The 16762-nt window shown below is 30.9% G+C and overlaps 1 long non-coding RNA gene across 2 annotated transcripts; it reads left to right on the plus strand.

Moving 5' to 3' along the window:
• The first annotated feature begins 131 nt into the window (after positions 1-131).
• Positions 132-10649, plus strand: LOC127064880 (uncharacterized). Of its 2 annotated transcripts, none has more exons than XR_007781862.1 (5): positions 132-290; positions 538-614; positions 5175-5498; positions 5692-5840; positions 6141-10649. It is a non-coding gene; the product is annotated as an uncharacterized LOC127064880 (long non-coding RNA). The 2 variants fall into 2 exon arrangements; XR_007781863.1 differs by having other exon boundaries at positions 141-294.
• Positions 10650-16762: the final 6113 nt, after the last annotated feature.

Below are 16762 nucleotides of genomic sequence, written 5' to 3' on the forward strand. Positions count from 1 at the left end.
GTAATAGTGATAGTGGTAGTAGTGTAGTAGTGGTAGTGATGGTAGGTGCGTTGCGCTTCACCTAGGGGGTGGCTTTGACGTTGGCGCCGAGGAGGGGTGTAGAACGTGTTCGATCGACCCAGGTACCCGCGGTAGTCCCCGCGCTCTCACTGCGACAGAGTTCAGTCAGTCGGTCGGACGCTTCCACCGAGGACACGCGCGCGCATGCATGCAGAACGACATATCAACCCTTAGCGAAAACGCATACGCATATAAATACATACGTACATATATACATACTATATAAATACGTACGTACGTACATAAATATAGATATTATTCAGAATTTTCGAACGAAAATAATTTTACCTTTTTTTGACTTATATTCGAAACGCGCGCGACGAAATTAAAATAAAAAAAGATTTCCTTGTTAAGAAGAAAAAGTTTTCAAGTTTTATATATATATATATATTTCTTTTTTTTACTTTCTCACTTATTCTACTCTTATTCTTCTTTTTGTCATACTGTTTATTTATTTCGTGTTTTCTATTATAAAAGTATTCTTGAAAATCGGGGCACATGGGCATGGACTGACGCACGAGGGATGCAGAAAGCACGGTGACGTTTGTACCTGGGTAAGCCTTTGTTGACATTTTCATTGATGCTATGAAATTAATAGTATAAGCACATCGAACTCTTCCCCTTCATTTTATATTACGTATCCATCCACGCATCTCGAATAGGATTTGATTCGTTGACGTTTTAATCCTCCGCCTTCGAATACCATCAACTACTAATCTCTCTTTAATCTCCTTTTAGTATAATACACATGTGTTAAATCCATTTATCGAATCGTATCATTTATAATTTCTCGAATTATTTACTGATCTGTCCAAAAATTATTTTTTATTTATTTCTTTCCTATTTTTACATGCTTATCGCTCTTTCCGAAATAGTTTATTCTGTTTATCATCGATGTTTTTTTCGAGGTAAAAAAACGTTGACATAAATGATAAAAATATATAAAACTTTTCACGAGTGCTTATTTAAAATTATTGACTTTCGTTTAGAAAATTTTTGATATCATTGGTAATATCGATGATATTTACATAAAGTAATTTAAATGAATATCTCTCCCTCTCTCTCTCTCTCTCTCTCTTTCTGTCTTTCTTTCTCTCTTTTCTGAGTTTATCTAGTGTAATAAAAATATCTTTTATATACTATGTAAGTATTTGATAGCATGAAAAAAATCAATGTATTATATACATTTGATTCCGTATATATCAGTAATTTCAAAGTACCGAATAATTCAATTTTTTTTTAAGTAATTTCAATAATCATTATTCAAGGAATTTTTGTAAATTAATTTTATCATCTTTAAGCGGAAAGATTTATTTTCGTAATGAATCTTTTCTTTTTTCTTTCGTAACATGAATCCTATGATCGTTTCGTTGCTTATTTAGACGTAAACGTTGCATTCTATAAGCATTTCAAAGCTCGTTATCCATCGAAATAATCTACATTCTACATTGTGTTATTAGAGTTCGCGTGTACTAGCCCGTGTTTCTCGCCTATCACCCTTATTTTTCTTATCGGTACACGCTATACTTTCATTCCCATTTTTCCTCGTAACACAGTAAATAATCGTGTTTCTTTGTACACCATGTGAAAGGAGTCTCTGTTACCAAATTTAGGTCGTTCAACGTTTCTAATGATTTTGATTTATTGACAACGATGATAGTATCCTGAAAATGATCACTAGATTTTCAAAGAGTATATTTGTATATACGTACACACACACACACACATATATTTTTTTTCTTAGAGTCAATAAAGTATTCTGAAATTATGAAAACTATAACTTAAAAGAAGAAAAGAGTTAACAGAGTTTCGTAACTGTTCCTTCGTCACAATATTTCTAATAGTATTTCATTAAAATATTATCAAAATTGACAATAATATTTTTAGATAAATTATCTTTGTATATTTCTTCAAATTTATATATGCGATCTATGCATAAAAAACAGGTCACATATAACAAATATAGCAATTTGTTCGCTCTAAAAAAATATAATAAATAAAATAATAACAAGCAAGTGAAATAAAAACGGAATAAAAAAATTATATAAAAAAAAGGGAAATAAAAAAACGTTATTCTCACTAAAAAAGTATATGAATATTTTTTAAAATCATTATGAATATATTTTTAAATCGTCCATAAGAAGGATTAAGATCGATTGAATTCAAAATGATGCGATATTAGTAAGACGACGCGTTAGAGTAACTTGTCGTATTAAAGTTTGTTGGAGATTGAAATTTCGTTTGCGGAACACATTGAACTTGATTTCGAACCTCGCGGCTGTCATTCACGGCTGTCGCTACATGAACGCGTTGATTGCGTATTCTCTCTCCCATGAAATGAAAAAGTTTGTGAATGAGAGAGAGAGAGACAGAGAGAGAGAGAGAGAGAGAGAGAGAGAGAGAGAGAGAGAGAAAGAGAGAGAGAATAGAGAAGAAAGGAGAGAGAAGAAAGCAGTAAATGAATAGAAAACTTGGAGCAACGAGATGAAGTGTTTTCTGATGGCTTAAACGGTAGTAGAATGAAAAGAAAGGTGGACATAACGGGTTTCACACACATATACATACACGTCTATACACACATCTACACCCTCTCATATACCCACGCATAGTCGATTTTACAAGAAATACAAAACACCTTCGAAATCAGGGGAGAAAACGATATATGCAGTCTCAAGAGTAAACACATTTTCTTATCCGTTTCACTGCGTTCAAATAATCGTGACGTAGACGTGATCATACACCTATTCAATATATGTCTGTGTGCGTATACAAACTTATAGCATATTGCGTATTCTTTAGCGTGAGTTTCAAGATAAATCAAATTCAATCGTTCCAGAGAATTTCGACCTTCTTCAAAGTTCAACAGAGATCGATAAACATTAAAATTCATTTTCAACAGATATTATTATAACAGATAAATAAATAAATGCTAATGCTAGTTCTATTTCTTTTTCAAATATTTTTTAATATCTTTTAATTTTCTTTTATTTGGCTGACATTTTCATGTCGCTTAATGTAATGCTAAATACTATACAAATTTATTTACGAATAAACATAATGCATATATTCAAATGTCTGTGACAAAAAAGTTTTATCCCTTTAATATGTAAAGCGAAATGGAAATTTTTTCATTTCACTTGTGCTAATGCTAACTGAAAGAGAAGAAAAAAAAATTATTACTTTAGTTTCCCATGTGGTTTCCTATAGCTGTCAAATCTTTGAAAGCTTCATGTAGGTATATATGTATGTACATATATACATATATGACAAGAGTTTATATATTGGGTGATCCATAAACGATGGATCTTTCGACTATCTATATCGAGATTCCTTTAGAAAATTTATCGTTGAGATTGGCATTCGCTATACATTCCTTGTACATACACACACATACATATATATATATATATATATCTGTATGTATATATGTATCTATATATTATGTACTTCTCGCAAATTTCACAGAAATTGACAGTCTTGCGTAGCGATCGATCGAAGAAAAGCTAGAGACTTCGTGACCTTTGTTCGCCATTTCAACGTACTTTTTACAATGTTCCCGTGTAATATTCCGTTCCGTGTAATGAAAAATTACTGCGATAAAAAAGTCAGAAGAGGAAAATTTCTATATTTATTTAATATCACACAACTCAGTTTTCAGTTTTGAAATAAAATTTTCATTTAAATATTTATATTTCTCATTATGTGAATTTTCTCTCTCTCTCTCTTTTGTTTAGTTTTGATTATTAATGATCCATATCATATTTATATAATGTGGATTACTTTTACCCGCTTTATATTATGCGACGCTACGAAAATGTCATTATGGTCACGTTGTTTGTCACAGTAGGCTAACTTCGAAACTTCTATCGATAGTTACATCTTTTTACCGAGCGGAAAAGTTGGAAAGTTTTCTCGATTACGGGAGGAAATAAAAAATAAAAAAGAAAAACGAATAAAACAGAAATAAAAAGTAAATAAATAAAAAAAAAATCAATCAAAAAATATTTCGAATCTTCTCGAAATTGAATGACGAGTAGGGTTCGAAGCGTGTTAAAGACGACTAAAAAGAAAAAAAGTAAAAGAGGAAAATAAAACAGAGAGAAATAGCTTCACAGTAATATTATTTTTATTCTCGAAAGCTCGTTACTTCGTTCGCGAGATGTTACAAGCAGCTTCGAAGAGTCGCTGTTAAGATGAGAATTATTTATCAACTCTTGTTGCTTTCGTAAGGTACATCTTCAAATATAGTCCCGAAGAAGGCATCTCTTTCGTGATAAAAGTCAAACTTCGTTTTTAATTAGTAAACTTGCGCCTAAGTAGCGGAAAGGGATGCTTTTACACTTCTCTTTTTTTCATTTTTCTTTTCTTTTTTCCTTTTTTTTTTATAATTCGTATTATACAGAAGATTGGCAGTTCAGTCAGCGAACTGTAAAGTGAGCTAACGATGTAAAGAGAACAAAGAAGAAGCACTTAACACACGATTAAATTTATATAGGTATCCTTTGCGTTACGTAGATTTCGAATTCACTGTATCGGAAGACATACAATCAAATTTACGATTATTCGTTCGACTAATTTGAATATCATCGATTTTATTGCCTAATTATATTAGTTCGTAAACAAAAGAAAAAAAGAAATAAAAAAGAAAAGAAATTTCAAATCATCGTTTAGAATGAAAACGAAAATACGAAAGTATTATAAATGCTAAAAGTGATCGGTTACGGTCAATATTATTATCTCATTAGAATAATACTCGTTTCATTATTGTTTCTCGATGCGGAGGTCTATCGATTAACTTAAATAATAAAAATTCAACGATATTTTCGACGAAGGAACACTGAATAATTCCGTGACCTTTATTCGTTCGAAACGCAACGGTCTTGGTCATTATCTTATCCCGCGAATTTCTACTCGTTTGCCACGTGTTGCCTCATGAAAAGGAATTCCGAGCAATCAGCAAGCGTTAAAGCTCGAATGACGTCGAATAACTATGGCCTGCTCGATTGTAAGAAACTAAGCTCTGGATATCCGTATATTCATATGTATTATGAAATACCCACGCGAAAATCTATCGAGTACTAACGATGACGAATGTATCCTGATTCTTTGTCTAGGCAATATGTTCCTTCCTCCAGTAGTACGCTCACGGAGGTCGCTGAAATAGAAGATCGTGGTTTTGCTGATTGTTAAACTTCGATATACCTCGTTCAAGACTTGGATATCTTTTCCTGTAAAAGAATAAAAAGAAGAAGAAGAAGAAGAAGAAGAAGAAGAAGAAGAAAAAGAAGAAAAAGAGGAGGAAGAAGAAGAAAAAGGAAAAAGAAAAAGAAAAAGAGAAACGACGATGAAAATGAGGATACCTTCGAAATTACGAGCCAACATTCTCCTTGGCTGGATCTTTTATCTCTTTACGTTCCTTCTCCTTCCATCGCGGACAAGTAAGTGAATGGCAACGATGTACAAAATATTACGATGTAAACATTAAATGTATTCGACCTATCTGTAAGGGATATATGAGTATTGGGATAAATTAATTTCTCGGAACTCTCAATGTTATTTGACGGGCGTCTCGTGTTAAAGCTAGTCGATCCTTTTGTTATTATGATACGACGAAGAAATATTTGATTATAGGTGCGCTCGAGGAGAACTGTACGGATTTTCAAGGTGGAACAGTTAGACACGGACTGCTCTATGTGCCAGGACCTGCGGTTTGTAGTTTGTGCGTCTGTTATCATTCGGAGCCGATGTGGTGCCAAGCTATATACTGTACACCTCCATACGTAAGTAATCGTAGTTTTCCTAATATTATTAGAACGGAATTCATTAGAACAGTTTCTTTCTTGACAGTTATCATCGGTTTTTAATCTCAGAGATATACAATTCCTATACTGTGATATAAAGTATATAAGTTCTATAAATGGCTTCAAGTATATAGATAATTTATAAATAATAGTTTATTTTCTCGAACTACGAATTGATTATGCGCATAATTGAACGTTTGACTTTCTTTTTTCTTTTTTTAATAAACTCTTATAAAAGACACGATCGATGAATGGTAATCGCAAAGCTTAATTAATAAGTTTTAGGATTTTTCGAGGGGAAAAAAAGAAAACAAGAAAAGAGGGAAAGAATGGAGATAAAATCAAAATGATTTTTTAAACGGAAGAAAATTCACGAACGATAAAATGATTCCGGTGTACCAAATGGTTCTAACGCAGGGCTTTCAAATAAATCGATTTATATCCATGCGAAGCTCGTATAAAACAAAAGGATTCTTATATTTGCGAGAATATTTTTTACCTGATAAATCAATTATCGTAATCGCTCAACTACACACATATATACTATGTTTTATATATATATATATATATACACATACTATGTTATATATATATACATATACACATTTTATTATTCAGCTCAATATCAACAGAAGAGTAAAATTTCCTTTATTCTCTTATATCTGTTTGTCTAATGCGTTATTACGAGATAATAACAGAATATGTACGCAGGTAATTAAAAATGTACACATCATAACAGTTACTTATTAGTTTTAATGGATTTCTATTTCATGTAATACCTACATGATATTTTCTTATTTTTATCTACGATTTATTTTTAATAAATTTAAGAGATTATTATCGGCGAGTCAAATTATAAAAGAGAAAAGTAAAATAATAATAATAATAATAATTACGTATCTGTAATTTTATAATAAAAAAAAAAAAAAAGGACGAAAATAGTAAGGATGAATTAAAACGGAATATAAAATGAATTTTAAATGGAATTAATATTTCAGTCTTAATCTTCTCATGACAAATTTATTTCTCTTAGAATACTTAATAACCTTAGGATTCTAAACGTTCGATCGTTTCTCCATACACCTTCCGGAGTAATACGGAATAGTGTTTGAATTAGAGCAACATGGTGTGTGTTGTGTGTTTGTGTACATACGTACGTACGTACGTACGTACATACATACATATGTATGTACGTATACAGGCTTATGAATATTGATAATAAAATAGAATATTAAAAACAGACCGACGAACTCGACGAGCCGTCCTTTCGGTCACGTTCGATATATTTCATTTGAAGCAGAGTATAGTCAGCAATAACGATGCGAGTTTTATCATAAAACGCGCGTGTGGCTCTTGCTCATTTTTCCCTCTTCGATCGCAACCTGGCATGATTTTCTACGATAAAAAGAAAGGTAAAAAAGGAAAAAAAAAAGGAAATACCCACTCTTGCCGAGGTCAGTATCGAGTACCTACTATGCAAAATCGTTAAACCGTTTACTCTACTTACCTTTCGTTTTGCGTTTCTGTTATTTTTTTTTATTTATTTTTTTCCTGTATTTTTCTTTTCCTTTTTTCTTTGCATTTCTCTATTCGATTGAACGACGCTTCGTTGTACGTAGTAAATCATTTAAATAAGAGGAAATGGTCCCTATCGTTAAGAAAGTCAGTTTAGGAGGTAAAATTGTAACTCTTATTAACGCGTCACATTCGAGCGGAAAAGTTCTGCACACCGCGAAATGCCACATCGTTTGTTGGAAATTAAGTTCAGGGACAGAACGTTTCGCGGGCGTTTTTTCCTTTTCTTTTCTCTCTCTCTCTCTCTCTCTCTCTCTCTCTCTATCTATCTATCTCGCTCGTTCTCGGTACTTTCTTTTTGCGTTTTTAATCGCTCGCAAGCACGTAGGTATATATGTATATAAATATATATCTTGGTAGAAGGAGTGTCGCGCTTCCAGTTGAGAAAATGCAAAACTCGACAACATCAGGTTCGTTATGTTAGTATATTTACGTATGTATAGGTGTAGATATATTTTATATATATATATATATATATATATATATATATATATATATATATATATTGTACATGATGAACGATACGTATATAAAAAATTGGAAAAATACGATTATTAAAATTCATTAAATTTATAAAAAATTTTATATTTCAATACAACGAACATGGTAATGAATATTTTAGTAATATATTTAATTAAAAGTCATCACGGCATATACATACATAAATAATAGAATATATACGTATTGCGTGACATACGAATAGAAATAAATGTGTGCAACTATTTGCAGAAAAAAAAAAAAAAACAGAAAAAGGAAAAAAAGAGATTTTACGTTACACGTCCTGTTCCGTGTGATATCGGCCTCGGAATGTCAGAGCTCATACATAAATTGCTTGTTAGCTCGTTAACGAATAAAATTTAATTCGAGTTGCGTCCTCACGAAAGCTTTTCATTATCCTACAGGATAAATTTAGAGCAACAATGAATTTTACAGAATGACCCACCTATTTTTGGACTAGGTTAATCGACGAGACAACGATTTTAATGTCTCGACGATGCCATTGGTTGATATAATTCTTTTTTTTTTATTTCTATTTGTTTTTTCTACTTCATTCGTTTTTATTCTTTCGAATCTTTAATTTTGTTGAAGTTAGAAAAATTTCATGATCCAATTAGAACATGATTATATATATTTATTTATATAAATTTGTATTACAAATTTATATCATATATATTTATTGATATAAATTCGTTGATAGGTACTTTCATTATAGATAAAATATCGCTAAAATAATTATAATATATAAATTGCGAAATAATAATGATTCGTCGATCAAAGATTCTTTTTTAAACGTTCCCGTTAATGTCAAAGAAGGTATACCTATGTACATGAGGTTTCTTTTAAAATCGTTCAAAAGTGGATTACGTACATATGTACGTTGTTTACATGAAATGCGTTACGGTATGGCTACGTAATCCGTAGAATAATATTCTTACGATAGGATTACTCGACGCGAACAGAAAGTAGGTATAATATGATCAATCTAATCAGTTCGGTGAAGCCTAACATTTAACTTTATCACGAACGTCCGTGACTTTTTTCATCGTTCGTATAATTAAGATACAACAACTAAGATGTCGATATTACAAATACAATTTATTTCTTAATTTCGTGTATTTAATCCATATTCTCTCTCTCTCTCTCTCTCTCTCTCTCTTTCTCATTTAATTTTATAGGATTTAAAATTTCTACAATCATTCTGTAAACTTATTTCATCGATGTAATAATCGTTATAATCATAGCAAGTTCCTCTTTCTAAATAGAAAATAAGATTATTTATGATTTGTGCTAATGTCGTTCCCGAGGAGGAGTTTAAGACGATTGGTAATCGCTTTATTGAATTTTCTCTTAATGTGACATCTTCGAGTCCTCGTATAATAAGATGTTCTCATCCAATGTAAATCCATTTAACAGTCAATGAAAAGAAAGAAAAAAGAAAAGGAAGAAAATAGTTTTTTCTTCGACCTTCAAAGACATTCTAATATCGTTTATCATCTTTCTTTCGTATTGTCGTTTAATTGATATTATCACTCTTATTGGAACGAAATTCCATAAAAGTGATATACCGTGAATAACGATGATACGAGAGGTCCTCGTTAAAATTTGAACAAAAAAAAAATAGAAGAAAAAAAAGGGGGGAGAGAGAGAGAGAGAGAGAGAGAGAGAAAGAGAGAGAGAGAGAGGATTGTACTTTAATTATTTAGTTTTTACGAATTCGCAGATAGACGAATTTTTTCGTTTGTATTCCCTCTTCTATTTCTTTCATATCTCTCAACTAATTTTATATATCAAAAGCACTAAATCTGATAAAAAAGTACAAAGATTATTTTCAAACTGGCATTATCAAAAAATATTAAATTTATTTGTTAGAAAATTTGTCGACTTTATAACTACTTGATTCTCTTTTTGTTCTATAATTTTCTATCATTTTCTTTTGTTTTGTCTGATATATTTAATCTTTTCTCTGATTAATGAACTTTCTAAAAGCATGTTTTCAAATTTATTATATTTCATGAAAACTTTTAGATCCGTTTTTAAAATAAAATGATAACGAATATATGAAAATAATTCGTTTAATGTTGTAGTATAAAGGTAAATAAAAGAAAGTAACATGTAAATTCCGTAGAAATATTTTGATGCTTTGTGCTAAAATAACAACATTAATAACGACAACAACAACAACAACAACAACAACAACAACAACAACAACAACAATAACAACAACAATAATAATGATAATAATAAAATAATAATAATAACGAGGAATAAACTCTGTGCGTTACAATTTTCGTATACAATGTACGCTCTCTGTTTATTTTATTTCGTTATATAATATTACGAGAGTTCATTTGATACGTTTTCATTTCTATGTTCCGGAATGACGACGGAACACTCTGAAGATGAAAGAATTATTCGATTTAATACAGAACTCATTTTCGTAAAAATAAAAAGATAACGAAAGGAGTCACTTTTATTTCTTTTTTGATTTGTTAATGCAATTTTCTAATGTGTCGTAAAAAAGAATTTAAGAAAATGAAAAGAAAAAGGAAAAAAAATAAGAAAGAAATAAAAGAAAAAAAAAAAAAAAAGAAAAATACTTTACGTGGATGGATTTCACGAGTCAAAGCAATACGAAGATGAAGCCAATTATTTACTATTGTTCGAGAACTAAAGGAAACTAGTCGACTTTGCCACGAAGAAAGACAAGGATGAGTAAATGAAGGTCATATTACTTAAAGGGATCGACTTCGTCTTTGCAAAACTAGTCGTTGGAAGCCAAGCGAAACGAAAGCTTCGAATCACTGCGGATGAATCGCAGGACCGTAACTTTAGGAAGGATGCGATTGTTAGCAGGCACAACTCCTTTTTGAGATAACGTGGACAATGATATATATATATATATATATATATATATATATATATATATTTATTTATTTATGTTCACTCTCTATTATACAGTTTCTATAAATTACAAGTATCAATTTAATAGACTTTTACCAATTGAATTCATTGTAAAATGACTTTATTAAGAGAACTTGTTTTATTAGAAACTTCTAACGTTTTTAATAGGTCTTTGGAATATTTTTGGTCTCAAGATTATTTTTTGATTTTAAAATTTAACGAGGTCATTAGTAAAAAATTGTTATATCAAATAATAAAAGATTGTTAAACGAAAAAGATCAATCACGTTGCGTGATTCACGTTTTGCGTAGGTAAGTATAATATACCGTCCCTGGATAAAGTTAATTTTAAGATAAAGTCCTGACAATCCGACGGTAAAATGTCAGAACATAAATGGCACTGAAAGTGAAGTATAGGCTCTTGGCCAAGTATCCTGTAGACGTTAGTTATGAGTTATATACGTGTAAGTATATACACACATATGTATATATATATATAATACATGTATATATAGACATTGCTAACGACGGCTGTAGATACCAGAGAAAATATGACCCATTCCGTATATACAAGAATTTTTGGGGATATTGTTTAAAATTATTTTCAATGAGATGAAATCATATCTCGTTTATTTTTCGTTTATTTTTATAATTATTCCTTAAGAATAAACAAAATCTTTATCTATATATGTCAATGTAACATTAAAATATAATATTAAAAGGAATGAAAAAATAGATATATAACATTAGTGATATTTTTGATGAGTAAATAATTAATAATAATAATTTGTTATTCGAGGATTACTATCGTCCCAAAATTAATTTTCCTTTCTCAGAGATGCAAGAAATTCCGTGTTGGTGAGCGGTGTTGCGAGTTCGAGTGTTTGGACGATGTGGACGACACACTGGATTGGAGCGGTCCGGATTTGATAATAGTCGACGGATCATCCAGAATACATGATCAAGGAGTATTCTGGTTGACGATTTCTCTCGTCGCCCTTCTCTTCCTGCCCTAGTTCCGAGACCAATGGCCTTCCGTTGTTCTTGTTCTTGCTCTTGTTGTTATCTACTAAACGAGATTATATCTGATCTAATCCGTTTCCATTACGTCGAAAGGAATACAGCAAATAGCGAGACATTTAATCAACGATCGTGATATGCGATCATGCGGTTATCGCCGGGTCGCTATTTTTCACGACGCGAATCCAATCTTCGAATCGTACGGCGATTTTTCGATCAACGAATTAAAAAGAATGAAAGAAAAAAAGAAAAAAGAAAAAGAAGTTAGATCGCAAAGGTAAAGAATGGAAGTATCAAAGAGATAATTTTCCAAATATTTTTCTCATCTTCGACGAGAAGGAAGATACACATACGGAGGAAGAAACGAATAAAAGATCGTGCGATAAATTTATTAATGACTTTAATTAATTAGCCGGGTTATTCGCGTGGGATTTGTGTGTTTAGTCAGAGACGACATTGCAATAAATAAAGGGATGTGATTTGTGAATAATTAAAAAAGAAAAAAGAAAGAAAAGCAAAATAGAAGATCATCTCTAAAGCCGTCTGATCGTTTGTATACGATGCATTAGTTAGAACCGATCTGTGATTAGATGCAAAGTGATGTCCCCGGATGCACACATACATACATACATACATACATACATACATACATACATACACATTACATATATACATAGGATATATACATATATATAACTTAGAATTTTCTTATACGTAAATACCTCCTGATACCTATTGTCTCTTTTTTCGATATATTAAATAATAATCTAGATTTTAGATAGACGAAATTCAATCGTCATTCAAGTGTCATTGAAGTAAAGATACAATGGAGATAGAGAAAAAAAATATATTATCGAGAAACAGAAAGAGAAGTAGTTTGCTGAGACCGCCGGCTATAAATCGATCGATCCTGAAGGACCCTTTTTTCTTTTTTTCTTTTCTTGCATTTTTTTCGAGCACCTGTCTTTATCAGATTACTTAGAAAGCTTTTGATTATTTTTCATTAGACTATAAAGGAAAAAATTGATCGCGATTATTGCATAATATCACGCTTCGCGATTTTTTTTTCTTTTCTTTTTTCTTTCTTTTCTTAACGTGTCAATACAATTTGAATACGTTAATGTTTATTAAAAATTGTTACGAGCTTTTACAACCCGGCCAACTCCCTGTCCATTTCAAATATATTCAACAAACCTAATACGTTATGTCCTTCGAACACATAACACAACGACACTAACAGCTGCATATTTCACGTAAAACATATCATCTCTTCAGGAAAAGGATGTAAGTACGTTAAAGTAGTTAAAGATGAAACGAATGTGAGAGAGACGTATTTAGTTTCTTATAATACTTTTGCCGCCATCTTAATGACCATAATGACTTCGAAACTCGAAGGAGTATTAACAGTAGTAAAAGCAGTAGTAGAGTTAGTAGTTAGTATAATAGTAGTAGTAATAGTAGTGGTAGCAATAGTAGTAGTAGTAATTGTAGATACAGATGTATTTTGAGCGAGGGAGCGGCATGAAGTCACGAAGGGTGCTCGTCGAAAGTTAAAAAACTTTCATAGTGACCCGAATACAGATAGAGATAGTATTTTCTTATCCAAAGACGGAAAGAAGTTTCAAGAAAGATACGTATATGTGAGATACTCGTATATATTTCCGTTTGTATAAAAGTTTGATATATTTATGTATAAATGACAGATGAAGACGTCATGTACATATATATGTGTGTGTGTGTGTGTGTCTATATATATATATATATATATATATATATATATATATATGTAAATTGTAATAAAATTCAGCTGTTAGTTAAGTCCATTCTTTGAAATTTCTTTTTTTTTTTTCTTTTTTTTTCAAGAATCGATCTATCTATCATAGTTATATATGTATGTACGTATATACATGTATATACACATATATATTGTAAAGGCCGTTTTGCAAATTTGAAAAATAAAGGATTGAAAGTAACAAGTGTAATGTTAGAGGGAGAACGAAAGTCGATGAGAAAGTTAACAAGTGTATAGGATGGGTTTAAAAGTGTCATAAAAAATATATCCTTCTTTAATTACATTCTCGATTCACGGTTAATAGGATTTTTCTTCCCTTCGTTCCGACTTTACGGAATACGCTTCGATGGAGATCCTTTGACATCCAATTAAATTCATCCTGCGGAATTGCCTAGAGACTTGTAGGGTAATAAATTGAGTACTTTTCGTTATTTCGTTGAATGAATATACTCGAGATCGGAAAGGATTTTAAGGGATATCGATAAAGATTTATAAGCGAAACAGAGCTTTAATTAATGAATGAAATTATAAGGGATGTGCGTTATATTTTATTACTCATCTACGGATCGTGGTATTGTCAAGAAAGCTTTATATTCCTTCTTTATTTCAACACGCTGAAATCTTTGTAACACTTTCATCTTTTAGTTTTTCAATTATAAAAATAATGAAATATTTTGAAAATGGACTGTGTGAAATGTGTATCGTTATATCAAACGATCTCGTTTCTCGTTCAATTTTTTTTGCAAATGTGTGCGTGTTTGTGTGTGTACGTATGTGTGAAATGTACGAAGGATGTGAGTTTTGTGACGAATTTACGATCGTATTTTCTCGAAAGGGATAAGATTTAAGAAAGGAAAAGTTTTTAATTGAACCAACGCATAACGTGATATGTGAGTTAACGATGAGATCGTGTTCAAATTAATATGTACCCAGTATAAGTTGAATAGCGTTCAGGACCAAGTAAATTTCTAAGATATTACGAAACTAATTTTTGTTTTTCCTTCAATTTATCTCTATTACTTAATGACATAAATACTTTTTCCAAACCGTTTAATCATCGAGTAATCAATATACATACGTATATCGATCTTTATTCTTGACCGATCTTTCCTCTTATTAAACGTAGTAATTAATTAGACAACACTTAAAAAAAAATTGTTTTTATATGTAATACTAATATAATATAATCTCTTGAATGTTGTGCATGCTTGTACTTTTGCAAGAATCAACGAATTAACGTGTGATGTAATTTATATGTGCGGGTTATATAAAATTGTAATATTCCTTATAAAATTTAATCAAATTTGATCTTTTACGATCTCAAACTAATCGAATTAATTGTAAGGAAACAATAAAAAAAAATTGATGTTACTTTTCTAGGTCATCGTGAATTTTAGAATTTCTATTGAATTTTTGTGTCAAACGATCACAAATGCATCAATTTTATATGTCTCGTACATATGTTCCGTCACACGCGATTGAACACGATCAAAGCATTTTTACGATTCCACTCACGCTTTTTAAGAAAATTCGATTGATTTTTATGTCTACGTGAACAAGTACGTCTCCAGTGCCATTTATTTAACCATCTTCGTGCGATCAGAATTTTTTCGTCTATAGAATCAGATTTCTATGAGAAAATTGTATGTTGTAATATGTTGAGCAATCAAAAGTACGATGTGTAGAAAACGAAGGAAACCAATTTTATCGAGTGTCTTGTCGAACCAAAAAAAAATTTCACGAGTTCCATGATATGAGAAATTGGATCCGTCAACTTAATACAAACTTAATACAACTTTATTCAAACGACAGATCTCGATGATTGTTTTCAACAAAAAGAGGGAAAAGAGAGAGAGAGAGAGAGAGAGAGAGAGAGAGAGAGAGAGAGAGAGAGAGAGAGAGAGAGAGAGAGAGAGAGAATGTGTGCATGAAAGAGAGGATAAAGTTTTGTTGAAATTTGACGATAACATGAACGATGAAATTTTAACATGTGTCCGAAAGTATGTGCTTGAGATTTGAGTATCGAATATGATTTTATTCGATGGGATCAATCTGAAAAATTCAGTTATTTTTTTCATATTATCTATCTGGAAATATCACGATACTTTATTTTATTTAACTTTGCAATAATAATAGTTTCTATAAATTTAATTACAAATTAAGAAGAAAAAAATAACAAAGGATCGTTATCTGCATTTTATTCAATTGTTTTAATTTTTTGTGTTAATTTGTTCAAATAATATTTATTAAAGGCTAATGTTTTTTCCCTTTTTGTTTTTTGAAAGAGAGAAAGAGATAATTTTCAAATATTAAATTATATATATTTATACACACACACATATATATATATATGTGTGTATATATATAAATCAAAAAGCAAATTAAATTATAAATTTCAAATAAGGAGAGTCTGATAATTCAAGCGTCATTACTGCAAAGTGTTGAAACAGATAATAATCGAAGGTACGACAGATACACGATATAACGCGTATGTTTATTATTTAACGGCTACATTTAATGGCCTAATTATCCTTCGGAAGTGTTGGCTGTGCCACTACGTTGTGGTCTCGAGAAGGGACGTAAAACGGCCACTGAATATAAATTGCGATCGATGGAATTGCTTTTTTCTCATTGTGGTGCTCCGTTTATCGCTACAGGGTATTTATATAATATCGTTTGTTATATCGACGCAATCGAAATTATTCTCTCCGAGCTTAATTAAATCGCGCGTGCGTGTATGGACAATATAAAAAAAATCATCTTTATATGTATATATATATATATATATATATTAATATCGTTTTTCATCTTCTTCTTCTTCTTCTTCTTCTTCTTCTTCTTCTTCTTCAACTTCTTCAACTTCTCCACTTTATTCTTCTTGTGAAATAAATTGCGTGCCGTTACGACGATACGTGCGATATTTGGACATAACGACGTCGTCCCACGTGACCAATTTTTTCAGGGAAAAAAAAGAAAAATAAAAAAAAAAAGAAATAAAAAATAAATAAAAAAAAAAAAAATTATAAAAAAAAAGAAATGCACGATATTTCGCGATATCAACGAAAAATCTCTTCGAAACGATGTGACCACGTTACTTCCGAGTTATATATATA

The sequence above is a fragment of the Vespula vulgaris genome, chromosome 6, assembly GCF_905475345.1.
Source record: "Vespula vulgaris chromosome 6, iyVesVulg1.1, whole genome shotgun sequence".
NCBI classification, from domain to species: Eukaryota; Metazoa; Arthropoda; class Insecta; order Hymenoptera; family Vespidae; genus Vespula; species Vespula vulgaris.